The 14,163-nt window shown below is 44.4% G+C and overlaps 1 long non-coding RNA gene across 1 annotated transcript; it reads right to left on the bottom strand.

Moving 5' to 3' along the window:
* Nucleotides 1–3,832: 3,832 nt before the first annotated feature.
* On the bottom strand, nucleotides 3,833–13,674 carry LOC310898253. The gene is made up of 4 exons (XR_014583085.1): nucleotides 13,490–13,674; nucleotides 9,759–9,842; nucleotides 5,525–8,311; nucleotides 3,833–5,414 (listed from the first exon to the last, which is right to left on the bottom strand). It is a non-coding gene; the product is annotated as an uncharacterized lncRNA (long non-coding RNA).
* Nucleotides 13,675–14,163: the final 489 nt, after the last annotated feature.

The following is a 14,163-nucleotide window of genomic DNA, read 5'->3' on the forward strand; positions in this document are numbered from 1 at the left end:
TTGCTGTGGTCGTTTCCTGAACAAAGCCGAAGTGTTCAGAAGAAATTCCCTTCCTGGAGCAGCCGGGGCTAACAGGCCCAGGGCAGACTCCAGCTCCCACGGGCAGCGTAGGAGTGCAAGCTGGGGAGATAAATGGCAGATAAACCACAGGTACAGTCTGAAGGAGTCCAGAGATCACAGGTAATAAACTGGTAGGTTGGTCTCCATAATCAAATACCTTTGAGTCACACAGAGAATACTTTTACAGGGCTTATGATTGCCGGGGAACTCAAAAACTGGATGCACTGAAAGTAAAAGCTGAGGCAAAATAATGAAAGAAATCAAACCTGCTTTTCAGCTTTGCATTGCTTTAATTGCTTCAATTAACGGAGTATCAAATTACCTCCACTTTTTTTCTGTAAAGCTTCCTGACTTGGCTTAGGTCTTCAGCACGCATGTGTATGTGCGTGTGTGAGACAACCTATGGACCATTTTCTTCTCATCTTTTCTCCACCATGGGCACTTTTCATTGCTTTTGTTGTGAGCCCCGCATACTGGGATATATATACTTTGTCTTCTGCTCATCCTACTAGTTACTGTTCTGCCGAAGTGAAAAAAAAAAAAAGGTTCAGCAAAAGAAGAAAACCTTAAAATAAGGAAAAATTCTCGAGCTTGTACACACCTCCGCACAAAAACATGATCATCCTTTAAAAAATCACAGAAGTTTGTTTCTAAATAGCCCTAATAAATTACTTCACATGTTCTAAAACTGTCCAAAATGTGAGCTCTTCTTAGTTGTGTTAATAATATTTATTATTTCTGGTGTGATATAATAGAAAACTCTAAATGGAAAAAAAAAATATTTTAAAGAAAATTTACACCCCTGAATGTATTTGGTAACATTTGTTATAAGGAACTAAGCAAAATATATACAATCTGTTTTGCAAATACGAACACATTCTCTGTTGCATATAACATTTCATTCGATATTTTTTGAAAAGGATCTGGAAAAATCGAAGTATTTCCTTCATTTGTTTCCAATGCAAAAGAGTTCCTCTTTTCTCTCCTTCTTTCCATTGTAGGCAGAGCCTCACTCCCCAGAGGATGTAAAAACAAAGATATCATCATGAATATGTATAAATTCCACCTCAGGACATGTTCCACTTCCAGAAAAGGAGTTATAATGAGAAGCGTTTCTTCAAATAAAAGTGCATATCACTTCATTTTAGAGGTCCTCAGAGTTTTGAACAGCTGTATGAACTGGGATAGTGCTGAGAAATAAAGCTTCATGAAAGCCCTTTCAGTGTGGGCTTGTGTGAAGGGGACCTGTAAGTATCTGTGGATGTGAATGAAGAAACAGTCACCAGAAAAAAAGAAGTGAGTTGAAGAGAGGAAACGTGCTGAGAAGGGTGTGACAGCCTCCCAGGTACTGCAGTGCCCTGGACTCAGGTGCTCCTCCTGAATCTGCAAGAAGTGAGAAACTCGGGGCACCCAGTCCAAGGCCACCAGCACATGCTGGCTGCATGGCTCAGACCCCCTCCCTGAAGGTATTAATAAAAGGTATTCTGCAAATTCTTGTTGGGATCTGTCTCCTCTGACAGTCCCTACCAGAGACAACAAAAGGGCAGAGAAATACTGGAAGGGAAACCATACCAGGCAAAGAAAGATTTGCTCAGGATCGCATACGTGGCAAGTCCTTTGCAGGACAAGTGCACTGACTCCAGCTCTGGGACCATACCCAGTAAAATACACTTCCCTGTCCCTGTAGCTTTATGACTCATCAGTATTTCTTGTTCATTTCTACATTATCTTCATCTGACTTTATTTTAAAATTAAAAAAAAAAAAGGAGGAACTTGAGTATTTGTGATTATTTTCATGTGAAGTAGTCCTGAACCCTTGAGGCTAGAGCCACCGCTACTTATGGACTATAACACAACATTTCAGACATGGCGTGCTCCTCAGATGGATCCGAATAAAAGCTAAAATATTGTCTTTTTGTGGTTCATATAAATTATAATTCCTGTGTCTTCATAGGAGAAAAATGATAGTGAAGAAAAGCATTTATGCAGAGGACTTCTCTTTATAATGAATGTGTTTTAATGGAAAAGTTGGTTACTGCTTTTAGGTGCATTTTCCCCTAAAAAAATTTGTTTGGAAAGATTCTGTGATGGCTTTCTTGAAGAGCACGGCTGAGAACATGCATTATTCATAATTCATGAAGTGCAGTTAAAATCTTATTTATTTCCTTCTTTTAATTTCATTTACTTGTGTGTAGTGGAGCTTAAATCACAGTTTTCCTGCATAGTGAAAGCATAATGCAAATGAAAATTTAATCAAGAAGATGGCAGCAGCCTAAAACTATTGTTCTGGGTGTAACAAAAAACAGTCAAAGTATGAAAATAAAGAGATGTGGTAGAAGCTATAACACCCCTTGAACATGCACCATGGTGGTAGGTTTTCTGGGGGTAAAAGTTGTTCATGGCTCAGTTCAGCTGGGTGCTGAGCTGCCTTGGCAAGGGGTTGCTTACCAATGCTCAGATAAAAACATGGTCTTAGTCTCTCTATCTTTAAAGATGTCCAGAACTTATACTGGCCAGGATCTGCCCCTTCCTACTGTCACATAAATGCCAAAAGTTCTGGGTTTTGTGTGCAGGGAGATGAAGATGGGGAGGAGGAGGATCAAAGACCAGCTGACTGATAGCTGCCTTCCCTTCCCCAGGTAGGTGCTACCTGTTTCCAGGAAGAGATTTGTTAGTCCAAGGGGCAGAGCTAGAATCAGATCTACAAAAATGTGGCTTCTGATATGTAGTTAAAAGGCACAGTTCTTTGGGACAGAAGTAATTTTACTTGGTGTTTATAACAAGGTAGGATGTGACTGCATCTGGTCTTTCCTCGTCCAGTTCCTGCTTTTGCATGGGCTTGAGCTATACTGAGTGATCCAGACTCAATTTCTCAATGTTGACCTGTTCATCTGAGGTGTTTTAGTTTCCTAACCGAGATAAGAAGCTTGAAAACTGATATCCCAGAGGGAAATTAGCTGAAAAGTAGTAAACAACAGACTATGCTAAAAAAAAAAAGCCACCTACAGAGAAACATATCAGCACTGAACGTATGTTTAAAATTGACTTTTAAAATAGATGCAACTGGGGATTAACTATTATCACTGTACTGGCAACTCCACAAGTGTTTGCAAAGAGAGTGTGTGAATTTAATGAGCTCATTCATTCATGTCAAATCTTTGTAGCTTACGGTAAAAAATAAAAATTAAAAAAAATCAACTTTTGTCCCTAAATGCCCCTGACAGCTGACTCTGATTTGGTCAAAACACCTCTTCTGAGTGCAACTTTGTCACCCTTTGAAAATGATCAGTTTTTAAACATCAGGCCTCCTCAAATTTATTCCATTGCCTTTTCAAAAGAAAAGCTTAACTGAATTCATTAGCTAAATTAGTTTCTGATTTTATTCCCGTATGCTGAAATAAATCAAAGAATACAATGAAATTAAAATGACAGCATTAAACATTGATATTCTTAAATATTGATGCTGAATAGGATGTATAAGATTCTTAAATAGTGAGTGCTGAATAGGATGTATGTTCAGCACTTTATTACTTATTGGACTCTCCAATAGGTGAGCAAAGCATTTATTAGAGACTGAACTCGCTCAATAAACTGCTCAGGACTTCTGATATTTGGTGGAAAATACCCACAGAATGACTGATTTGTTCTTTTACACGAGCTTTAACTATTTGGAGGGAGGCATTTGGATCAGGTTTTACGGCAGAAGAACATTCTCTGTCAGTGGGATTTGCAAAGGAAAGTAAAGGAGCATATCATCTAGTTCTCCTAGTGTGAATGGAGATATGACCAAATTTTATCTCACAGGGAAAAAACAAATAACAACAACAAAAATATTTGGAGGAAATACTGTCTGTGGTTACATGGATCTAGCCTCCCCAGTCATTAGGGCAGCTGATGAGCCCAGGTCTTGTAGCTGCAGGAGTTTTGACAGTCCAGCCAAGTATAGCAGGAATCACACTGGATTCGGGTGAGAGACTGGCATAAACCAGATGTGTCCCTCCAGCTTGCCCATGCAGAGACCTCCTATGCAGTTACACCGTAGGCTAAGCCAATGCTGTAAAAATGGGCTCGTATTGAGCTGTGTAATATATTTTTGAAAATTCCGTCCCTTGAATGACTTTGTTTTAGAAATAAAACCAGAAGTGATTGCTCACTGTAGAGACGGGGGAGGTAGGTACCTCTGTGCATATAGGTGCTTCAAAATTTATGTATATGGCTTTGCTGTCTTCATCTGGAGGTAAGTGGAAAGTTCAGTGTGATTCTATTCCTTGTAATACTAAATATTGCCCCCCAGAAATGCATGACCAAATGAGACATACGTGGACATGCTGAGCTTTGAGACACGGCACTTAGCAGTAAAGCGATCAAATTGCCAGGACATCAGTCTGCACAGGCAGCATAACATCTCTATCCCCGTGATTAGTGTCTTTTACTGCAAGAAGTACAATATTTGGTGCCTAATGCATTCCTCTGCTTTTATTATGCTTGCCAACATTGATAGTGACTCACAGTAAAACAAAGGTAACACTTGACATCCTTCACAAACTCCCACTCATCAATTACAGACCATAAAGCTTCAATGTTTCCATGTGGAAATCAGTGATTTTCAGTGCTGGCTTACGAGGCTAATGCACATCCTTCGGCACATAATCGGCTCAATGCTAATAAGTTAGAAGGGCTCATGCGTGGCCAGTCATGCTCAGGCAGCAGCTTATTCAAGAAAGCTTCTATTTTGGGAACAGCTGAAACATATAAAGACTTCACTGGTTACCTCCCAAATGAGTCTCATGGCTGCAAATGCCCGTGGATGGCGCCTGTGAAGTGGGGCAGTGAGAAGACCGTAACAAAACCGACCGTGACGATTTTGGAAATTTCTGTCTGCATAAATCTTGTGTGGAGGCCGAGGTTGTGGTGCTGCCTTGGCCACGCTGTGCCTTGGTGTATGTTGGGTTGGCTGTACACCATCAGGATGGCATACCTGTCCCCTGAAGAAGCCTGGCTGTGCTCAAGGGCCCTGACAACGCATCTCAGAGCCAGCCCAGTGGACACGGGGCTGGTGAAGATGCCTTGCTTTGACCGTCACGAAGTGAGACGGGTTCTCTGTGTTCACAGTACGCTTTTCTCTGCAGCAGCTGGGAGCTGGGTGGAGAAGGGTTTCTGTGCCCGTGGCATGGGTGTGTGCAGACATTTCTCATGCCCCTGAGCAGTGGTCCATGACATGCCGTGCCTTTGCTGGCAGAGGGGCTGGGGTTAGAAGTCAGCAGCTGTCTGTGTGAGGTCTCAGATGAGGTGTGCGTCCTCTCAGGAGAAGTTACGAATGCTCACCTTTGTGCACTCTCATTTGCTGGTTGTGCCTGAAATGAAATGCAAGTTTAAACCACCATCCACTGCCAAAATCTGGCTGTATCACTGCCAGGCATTTGGGTTTTGCCTTTACCCCACCTGCAGAGCTGTAGGACCTTACCCAACACATTGCACAGGCCAGCATTGTGCCCCCTAACAGCCAGTACCATAGTAAAGCCTTAAAATCCATCTGCATTTCTGTGCCTGTCCTCTGAGATTTTCTTGTGCCTTCTGTCTTCCCTGGAGGCTGCTTGGAGGAGGGCTTGGCACAGCCCTGATGGAGTAGTGTAAGCTGGCAAGGCACAGATTTCCCAGCGAAATCATGCTTGGGTTGTGTGTGCCTGGCAAAAGAGGTGTTGATCCCACAAGTGCATGCGAGCTGGAATGTGGCTGTTTTCCAGGACACCTCCTCAAAGCCGACATCTGGCCGGCAGGGCTCCAGGATGCCACCCAGGGAAACCAGCTGGAGCCAGGTGTGAAGACGTGCAGGAGCAGCAGAGGGTCTGTGATAAAGCTCAGGTCCCAGAAACAGATACAGAGATGTGCTCTCTGAGGTGAAACTGGTCTTCATCCTCGCAGGTGTAAGGTCTCTGAAGTATCTCACAGGTCACCTCTCTGGGAGGAGTTGCTTGGTGTGGCACCGCTCTTTTCAGGACAAAACAGCCAGGTGACAGCACTGCAATCCCCTGTGGGTTCAGAGCCCCGTTCCCTGCTCCAAGGCTTGGACTCTGCCATTTCTACAGCAAGGTCTGACCATCAGCACCGTGTCCTGGTCCTCCCTCTCCCCTGGATGTACGAAGGCCTCTCTATGGTGGCCTGTTCACGGCACTGGAGCATGCCAGCAGCTTTCCCTTGCCAGAGGGGTTTGTGCACCGATGTGCACAGACACCTCCCACCAGCTGCAGGGTGCACTCACTCCTTCCCTCTGCTTCCTTCCTCAGAGCCAGCCGCTTTCGCTGCAGCTGCTTCTCATGCAAATGAGAGTTTTTGCACCAGTCAAGCAAGGTGAAACAGCAAGCACGGAGCACGGCCGAGACACACCATCAGCCCAGGAAAATGAGCAAACATGATAATCCCTCGTTGCTGTTTGCTCAAAATACCTGCGTCCTGTCCCTGAATAGGATTCCCCAACGATGCGCTGCTGTTCCATGCACCTGCCACTGCAGGATTGCCAGGTGCTTCCTGAGCAAGACAAAAGCCTGCACCATTTTATGAAGCCTCTCACTCAAAACTCAGGAAGCTGCTGTCACCAGAAACACATCTTGTTCCTCGGGATTTCTCTCTTCACGCAGCCCTCCAGCTCCTGAGGTGTTTCAATAAACACTGAGCTGCTGGCCATGATTTCTAAGGAAAGCAGGGTGTGTAGCCATAAATAATGGAGCTGCTCAGGTTCCCCATTTCATTTATGACCTTTATCCTGCTGCCCATTTTCCTTCCACTGAACGAGAGAGTTTCTGTTTTCATTGCAAGTAAGGAAATAAAATCTTCCAGCCTGTCTTTTACTCCAGATAAAGATCAGTCTTCCGACTTTTCTCCTGCCTAAGACTACTGTGGAGCACCAGCCAGGATTTCTGTCTTCCCTTGTCTTCTCTGGGTGAACTCAGGTCCTTTGCTCTTGGCCCTGACTTTCATCAGTGCTTTTCCCAGCTTTCCAGCTCCTCCATAGGCTGCTGCACGTGTTCTACTTTAACCTACTTGTCCATAAATCCATAATGCCTAGCTCAACTTCTAAAAAGATATTTAAAACTTTTAAGTCCTAATAGTATGTTTTCATTTCATATACCCTTCACTCGGCAGTGGAAAAATCCAATGTATAAATCTATGCTTTACAGAAGAGCTACATTTAATTGATGTTCTACAGATGCTTTGAATGAATCCACGCAAAAGTCACCTGGTCCAACTTTCTCTATAAAACTGTATCAACTTGGGGTGAAACTCTGTTCAGTTGTGAGTTATAAGTTTGGTTTATGGGTTGCCTTTTTGTTGTTGTTGTTATTTTTTGGTTGGTTTTGGGGGTCTGAAAAAAACTCAGTACTTTTACATGGCTTTGACACGAGACCTTTAAAGTCAGTAGGTGCAGAGAATTTGCAGTTTGAGGTTTTGGAGTGGTAAGAAAGCCAACAGAGCTGATAGCAGCTGGCAAGTAAAGTCCTGGAGGTGCGAAGCATGCAAACCCAGACAAGACAAGTTTCTGCTGCACCTGTGAGCTGGGTGCTCTTGCACACTGCTGGTCTTGTCACCACTGGCTGAGAGGGAGGAGAGGGAGGCGATGGCTTCGGTCCTTGCTGCAGTGCAGGCGTGCTGCCAGGAGAACATCACGCCCCCGGGCTACACCAGCACTCTCCACCTCTAACCTCTCAGGTGGCATCCTAGAGGCCAAATAGTCCAGGCACCCCCAGCATCTTGGTTTTGGAGCTGCACGGGACCAGCAAACGTGTGACAGCAAGGGTGAAGTGCTGGGACAGGCTGGGGTCTGCTGTCCCCACCAGTGCTCCCATCCAGCTGCTGGTGTCCCAAAACAAAGCGTGGCAGGGCTATTATCATCCTTCCTCCCCGTCTGCCTTTTCCTAACACTGACACACGTCCCGGCACACCTGCTGATGTTGGGGGGCTGTGTGAGGAGGACGGGGTGCTGTGATCTGGGGGCAGCACTTCCTCGTCTCCGTGGGCTCCCCATGCGCCATGGGACACAGAGCCCTGCTCTGGGTGCAGCTGAGATGCTGCTGGCTTGCGATGCTCAGCACTTCAGAGCTGAGCACAATGAAAGCAATGTTCATCTTCAGGTGGAGCCTCATCCCGGCTCCCATCTTGCCTGTGCCCTTGTGCAACAGGGGTGCTTGGAAAGGCTTTGGGCAGAAAGAGGAGCGGTGACACCTTCCAGGTTGAGCAACAGGGCTGCAATTTCTTGCTGTAAGGTGAAAAACAGGATTGAAAGCCTGGTAGTTCTGGGCTGTCTGCTCTTCCCTTTCCCTCTTGCCTTCATCAATCCTGATGGCAAGCCCTGACATCTTGCAGCAAGTCACAGGATTGTCCCGTTTTCTTTGCTCACAGTGCATGACACAACCAGACTGGTCCTGGCTGCACTTTTTAGTTGCTGCTTTAGCACATGCCCAAGCAGTAAGAGCAAAATACTGACCCTGTGTAGACAGAGCCTGGGATGCATTTTGAAATGCTGGTATTCCCTTACATAACCTAACATAAATTACTGTAACATAATAAGGCAACATGGCATATAATGTAATAACAAAATGTGACAAAAATAACATAACATAGCAATCATTTATATGCACCTATGATATATAATAACGTCTCCTTGCCCTGTGCTGCATTGGGTACAGAGACTTACAGGGCAGAGAGGTTTTTTGCACTAATGCCAGCTGGGTACTTGCACTTCTTGTTGACCCCCACCATCAAGTCCCTTGAAACCAGTGTGCTGTGCACTGAGATGTTGTCTGTGGCACAACAGTTCCTTCCCCAAGGTACAAGGGAAAGAAATTTTATTTGTGAGTGGTTTGCTGTTCTTTTTACCCCTTGGATTGCTGCTACTCAGATTCAGCCAGACTTCCTGCTGTTTCTGCAGCTTCGTGGGCAAGGGACGAAAGTTACTTTGTGTGAGCCTACACATAAAGATCAGCTGTGTTTAATTTCAGTGTAGAACTTTGTCTGCCACTGCCATTTCTTTCGTTTATCAGAATATATTGGAGGTAAAATGAGCAATAAGAACAAATAAAAAGGCTAGATGCTGGATGATTGGACAGGTCGACTTCAGGCACTTTAAGGTGGGCCACCATGCCAAAAAGTCTTTCCATGTTGTCCCTGTGGCAGTATAGCCAGCTCTCCAGCTGTGTGCCATGAGCACAACAGCACCACCTCTTGCTCTTCAACTGCTGCAGATTCCCTCTTCCTCACCAACAGCCTGCTCAAGCAAAGCAGAGGGATGCTGAAATCCTGACCTCCCATGAGGAACCAGCATCTGCTCTAGCCTAACCTTAAAGCACATATCTGAACCAAGAGGAGCCCCTGGTCACTTACGTTCAAGTTGAGGGAAAGACGTTTTACCTGGAAATCCACCACCCACTGCTACACAGGTGGGAAGGAAAGATGAGGAGAAACACAAAATGTGGAAAAAAGTGAATGAAAATGTAAAGGAGAAATAAGCACAGGACTAAAAAGGAAAATTGAAACAGAGCAAAAAGTTAGTTGCATGATAAAGAAAATTCCTCTCTTTATTTTACCTCTGCTCACGCCAGTCTTAGCGTGGGGGTAGTTCTCAAAAAAATGACCTCCTGCTCTTAAGTGGGCTGTAAACTGGAACAGTAGGGAAAAAAATAGGAAAAAAAAAAAGCAGTACTAACCTCTGTTTGCAAGGGCAGAAGTGGAAGTTCACTCCTGAAGCTGGGATGCCCCTCCATCTATGGGCTAGTCCAGGTGAGCTGTGTCTGCAGGTGCAGTAAGCAAAAGGGATGACAATTTTCCTGTTCATGAAATCTGAGTAAAAACACCCCTTTTTCACTCTGGGAGAGTTCAAGGCCCCCTGATGTAGTGCTTCTGCTATGCAGTATTGAGATGTTTATCTGTTATGGTTTCAGGACACATGCAAACGACAAGCTCTGCTCCAAGTTTCAAGCCTGCGCAAGACTGGAAGTGGTATGTAGCCCCCAAACCCTCACTGTGGGGCACAGAAGTCTTGGCTTCACCTTTGTTCATCACTAAGTAGCAGCCTGAGAGGAAGCTGGGCTGGATTCCTCAAAGGTGAGTGACTTTCATGTTTTACATAACATGCATTTACGAGAAAAAGCGCCCTTGGGGTTGGATCAGTGCCACCTTCCGCGAAAAGCCCTTGGAAAACTTGCTTTGGCTCATCAGGGAAGACCATATTGGATACTGTCAGCATGTTAAACTCCTCCTGATGCGGAGGCAAGAGGGAGAACACTCTTGGCAAAGCTGTTACTTGTTTCAGCTAAGGAAAGTAGTAAACAACACTAAATAATTACACCTCTGAGAAGGGATTTGAGATGAAAATATGAGGATTTTCACCAAAAAAAGAAACAAAGTCAATTTGTATGCAAAGATGTTCAGCTTTACTGAGACTGAGGTCTGGGCTACATGGCATGCTGTTTGAAGCCCTGTCAGAGGAGATTAGTTGTTTCATATAGTAATCATAACTAGCATCCTAATGGATTAAAAATACCTCTCTCACCTCCATGATGGAATTTTTTTTGGATCAACATGACTTGTCTTAGAATAACTCAGCTCAGGGCCCTTGCACTTCTATCAGACATGCAGGACACCCTGCGAGAGGCAAAACCTGGCCCTGCCTCTTACCTCCAAGAATGATTAAACAGTAATAACGTTTTTCAAGAGGGAGAACTGAACCAAGGTGGTTTTTTGAAGCAGCTTCCAACTCAGACACGAGCTCTGGGTGAATGAGTGTGACTAAGTGATGTGATAGCTAGGGCAATTTCCATGAATGACGTTGATCAGGAATATAAGTTTTGAAAGTAAAGTTGACAAGGTGCTGAATTCCTTGCAAGCCAAGGTTAAAGAGATGTTACCACCCACCCACCCCAGAAGCCCTGCCATCCTTCCCCTCAGGGTCAGAAGTTTTGTTTTCTTTTCTTTTCCAGTGGATATGTCTGGTGCCACGTTAATATGGTAGATTTAGGAAAGTGAAAAAATAAATGCAAACTTGAAATGGAAATTCGAGCCAGGCTAATAATGTAGTAGCTCACTGTGATCCAGATCTCATTAGTAACACTGCATTGCAGTTATAGTTACGCTGCACTGGCTGGTCTGTCAGAGCCATCAAGGAACAGAAACCTCCCCCCCCCCCTCTTTTTTTTTTCCATTGAATTTTCAACAAGACCTGAAGAGCTGCTGTGCTTGTAGGAAGCAGTCCCTTGTCTCCACGAGGTAGCTGGTAGGACCTGTAGCTCACTGTCCTCTTATGCTAGCTTTCCAAACACATCCAGTAGGTTTTATAACTGCAGAGGGAGATCCAGTATACCTGCTTGCCAGGACAGAGCAGCAGCTTATATTAGGTTTACTCGTCTGCAGGTTGCATCCTTTGGTGGCTGGCCAGAGGGCTTTACATCAGCTGCATGCAGGCTGTTGGAAGGGACCTGGTGGGATTTGTGCTCAGAGCACACCCAGGAAAGCAGAGTTCAGCTCAGGAGAGAAATCACACACATCAGCCTCAGCATCCCCAGGCCTGATGTCTGAGTAGGAATCTGCTTGCTGACGTCCTCAATTATTTTGTTTTCAGTTTTTAAAATACCTTTCAGTTGTCTCTCTCTAAGAAAAAAATTTCTATGTAATGCATAAGATTTTGAGAGACAACACGAGGAAATGTTCCTGTTGTCATTTCCTCTGTCTGGCTGCTCTTTGTCTTGTGTTAAGCAAAGGCAGAAAAAAAACAACATGGAATTTAAAGATGGATTTCAAGTGAGCAGAGAAAATTTGAAGGCTCTGGCACAGGTTTTAAAAGACTAGCTTTGTCTTTGGAGTGGGTTTGTATTAGCTTTCTGTGGATATGCAGAAGAGTTTGTGGATATACGTTTCATAAGGTTTAGAATGTGCTCCTGGTGCAACGACGCCCCGAGCTTAAAGCTGACAGTCTGCAAACACTGACGAGCTCCCCGGATTAACATCGCTCCCTGTTCTGAGCACACACGAGGAACTGTTTTTCTAGCTATGTGCTTGGCATGCGGCACTCCTTAGGCCAGAAAATGGGTTTAGAGCTGCACAGTTTAGCTTTGCAAATGCAGATTGGGTCGTTTATATGTTTGGCTGTTTGACTTGTGCTTACAACTATATCAGCTCCCCACAATAAGCCTGCTTGAAATGTGTCCCTGGCAGTCAACTGGGCATTTCTAATCAAGCCTGACTCTGGAGCTACTTCCACACCCCAAAGGGATTACACTATCACAAATCACTGTGTACCATTTCCAAACAGTGTAATTGCTGGATGGCAGCTGGAGGAAATGCTGCCTGCCTCCTAATTTATAGAGATTGAAAAGTCATTTGTTTAAATGAGAATTAGCTCTCTTTATCATCTGGAAAAGCAAAGTATTATGTGGCAATCTAAATATGTCAGAGAATTAGTGTGCTGACATGAAGCAAGGCAGAAAATGCTAAGAATTTTGGAAGACTTGCATGCTATTTTCAGCTTTGTACGGATTTTCCTGTGGGTCCTGCAACAACTGGTCCATCTGTTTTGCCACCTATTAAGCACCTATAATGTTATAATTTTACCTCCTTTTGAGGTCTACTGAAAGGCTTTACCCTTCAGTGTCTGCAAAATATTTTGAGATTCCCAATGTAATTCATTCTCTAAATGTAAAATATGCATTATTCATCCCCTTTTTAAAATAGATTTCTGACTTAAGGATTATCTTGCAAGCAAAATGCAACCGAAATGAACAAGCTAGTATTTATGCTTTTCACAAAGCCCAAAACCTGAGGGACCTCATTCTTTTCAGACTTTGATGGATTTTCACTTTATTTAAGGTCCAGTTGATTCAGATTTCTCAGAAATCAGTCTGCAATCAGCTCTCAATGAGCCAGCTACACTGGATATAGATCCACCAGTGTGGACATTTGCCTGATTTGCCTGACATTTGATTTATTTGGTATTCAACTTATCTGGGGAGCGTATTAACCCAGATTAATACATTCAGCTCCATGCAGGGTCAGCCAGGGTATCTCTGCCCAATAATCCCACTGCGCTCTGGAAACTGGTTTTGCAGAGAGTTAGCTTGTGTCTAGAAGGACTCAATTGTTGTAAATCATCCTTGGATCTACGAGCTCCAAGCTAGCTACAACTCCCTCCCTCACATCAGCCTCTGGGAGGCTTATCCGCCCAGGTACATGCAGTGGGAATATCAGATGTGCATTTGCACATAAATAAACAGGTCACCCCAGAGCTCACTGCCAGGGCTGCAATACAGTGACACCAGAGGATGCTGGCACCAGAGAACTAACCCAGTACACCAGGTCTCATGAGATTTGCAGTAAATTCTCACATAAAAAAGGAAAGGTTAAGAAAGACACAGGTTAAGAAATGAAAGTTTGTTCATATTCTCACCTGTAATGGCTCAATATGTTGGGAAAAAATGGCAAAGCCTCCACATGCAGCTCTGCAGTAATGCACGGATTACCAACTGGGAAGCTCATCATGCCACTGGTCTGGCTGAACTTGGCAGCATCACAGGTCTATCTTTTCACACCCAGCTGCTTTTTAATGGCCTCACAAGCAGGCTATATTGGCCCCACACTTGTCCTCCCAGCTGCCAGCCTTCGTTAGATGTCCAGGTGCTCTTCTTGGCTGGGGACCAGGGCAGGGGAATAGACAGCTTCTTCCTCTCCCAGAGACACTGCCCTCCCAGCACCAAACTTGCTTTTGTCCACCAGGCAACCCACTGGTTTCTGGACATCTTGCAGTAGCTCCTTTGCTTATAACTCCATTCAAAAATGCTCTTACCTATAACTGCGGATAGAGATGCAAATTTGGAGGCAGGCTCACTGTTAGATTTGGATTCCTTTGCAGTCCTCCAGCAGATCAGGATAGCGGTACATTAAGATTATTTATTCAGTGGATCCACAGCAACACCCATCACAATTTGCTGAATTAATATAGAGAGAATTTTATCCTATGAAGAAAGGCTGAGAGAGCTGGGGCTGTTCAGCCTGAAGAAGAGAAAGCTCCAGGGTGACCTTATTGCAGCTTTTCAGTACTTATAAGGGGCTTAAAGAAAAGAT

This window comes from Anser anser (genome assembly GCF_964211835.1).
Source record: "Anser anser genome assembly, chromosome: 1".
In the NCBI taxonomy this organism is placed as follows: domain Eukaryota; kingdom Metazoa; phylum Chordata; class Aves; order Anseriformes; family Anatidae; genus Anser; species Anser anser.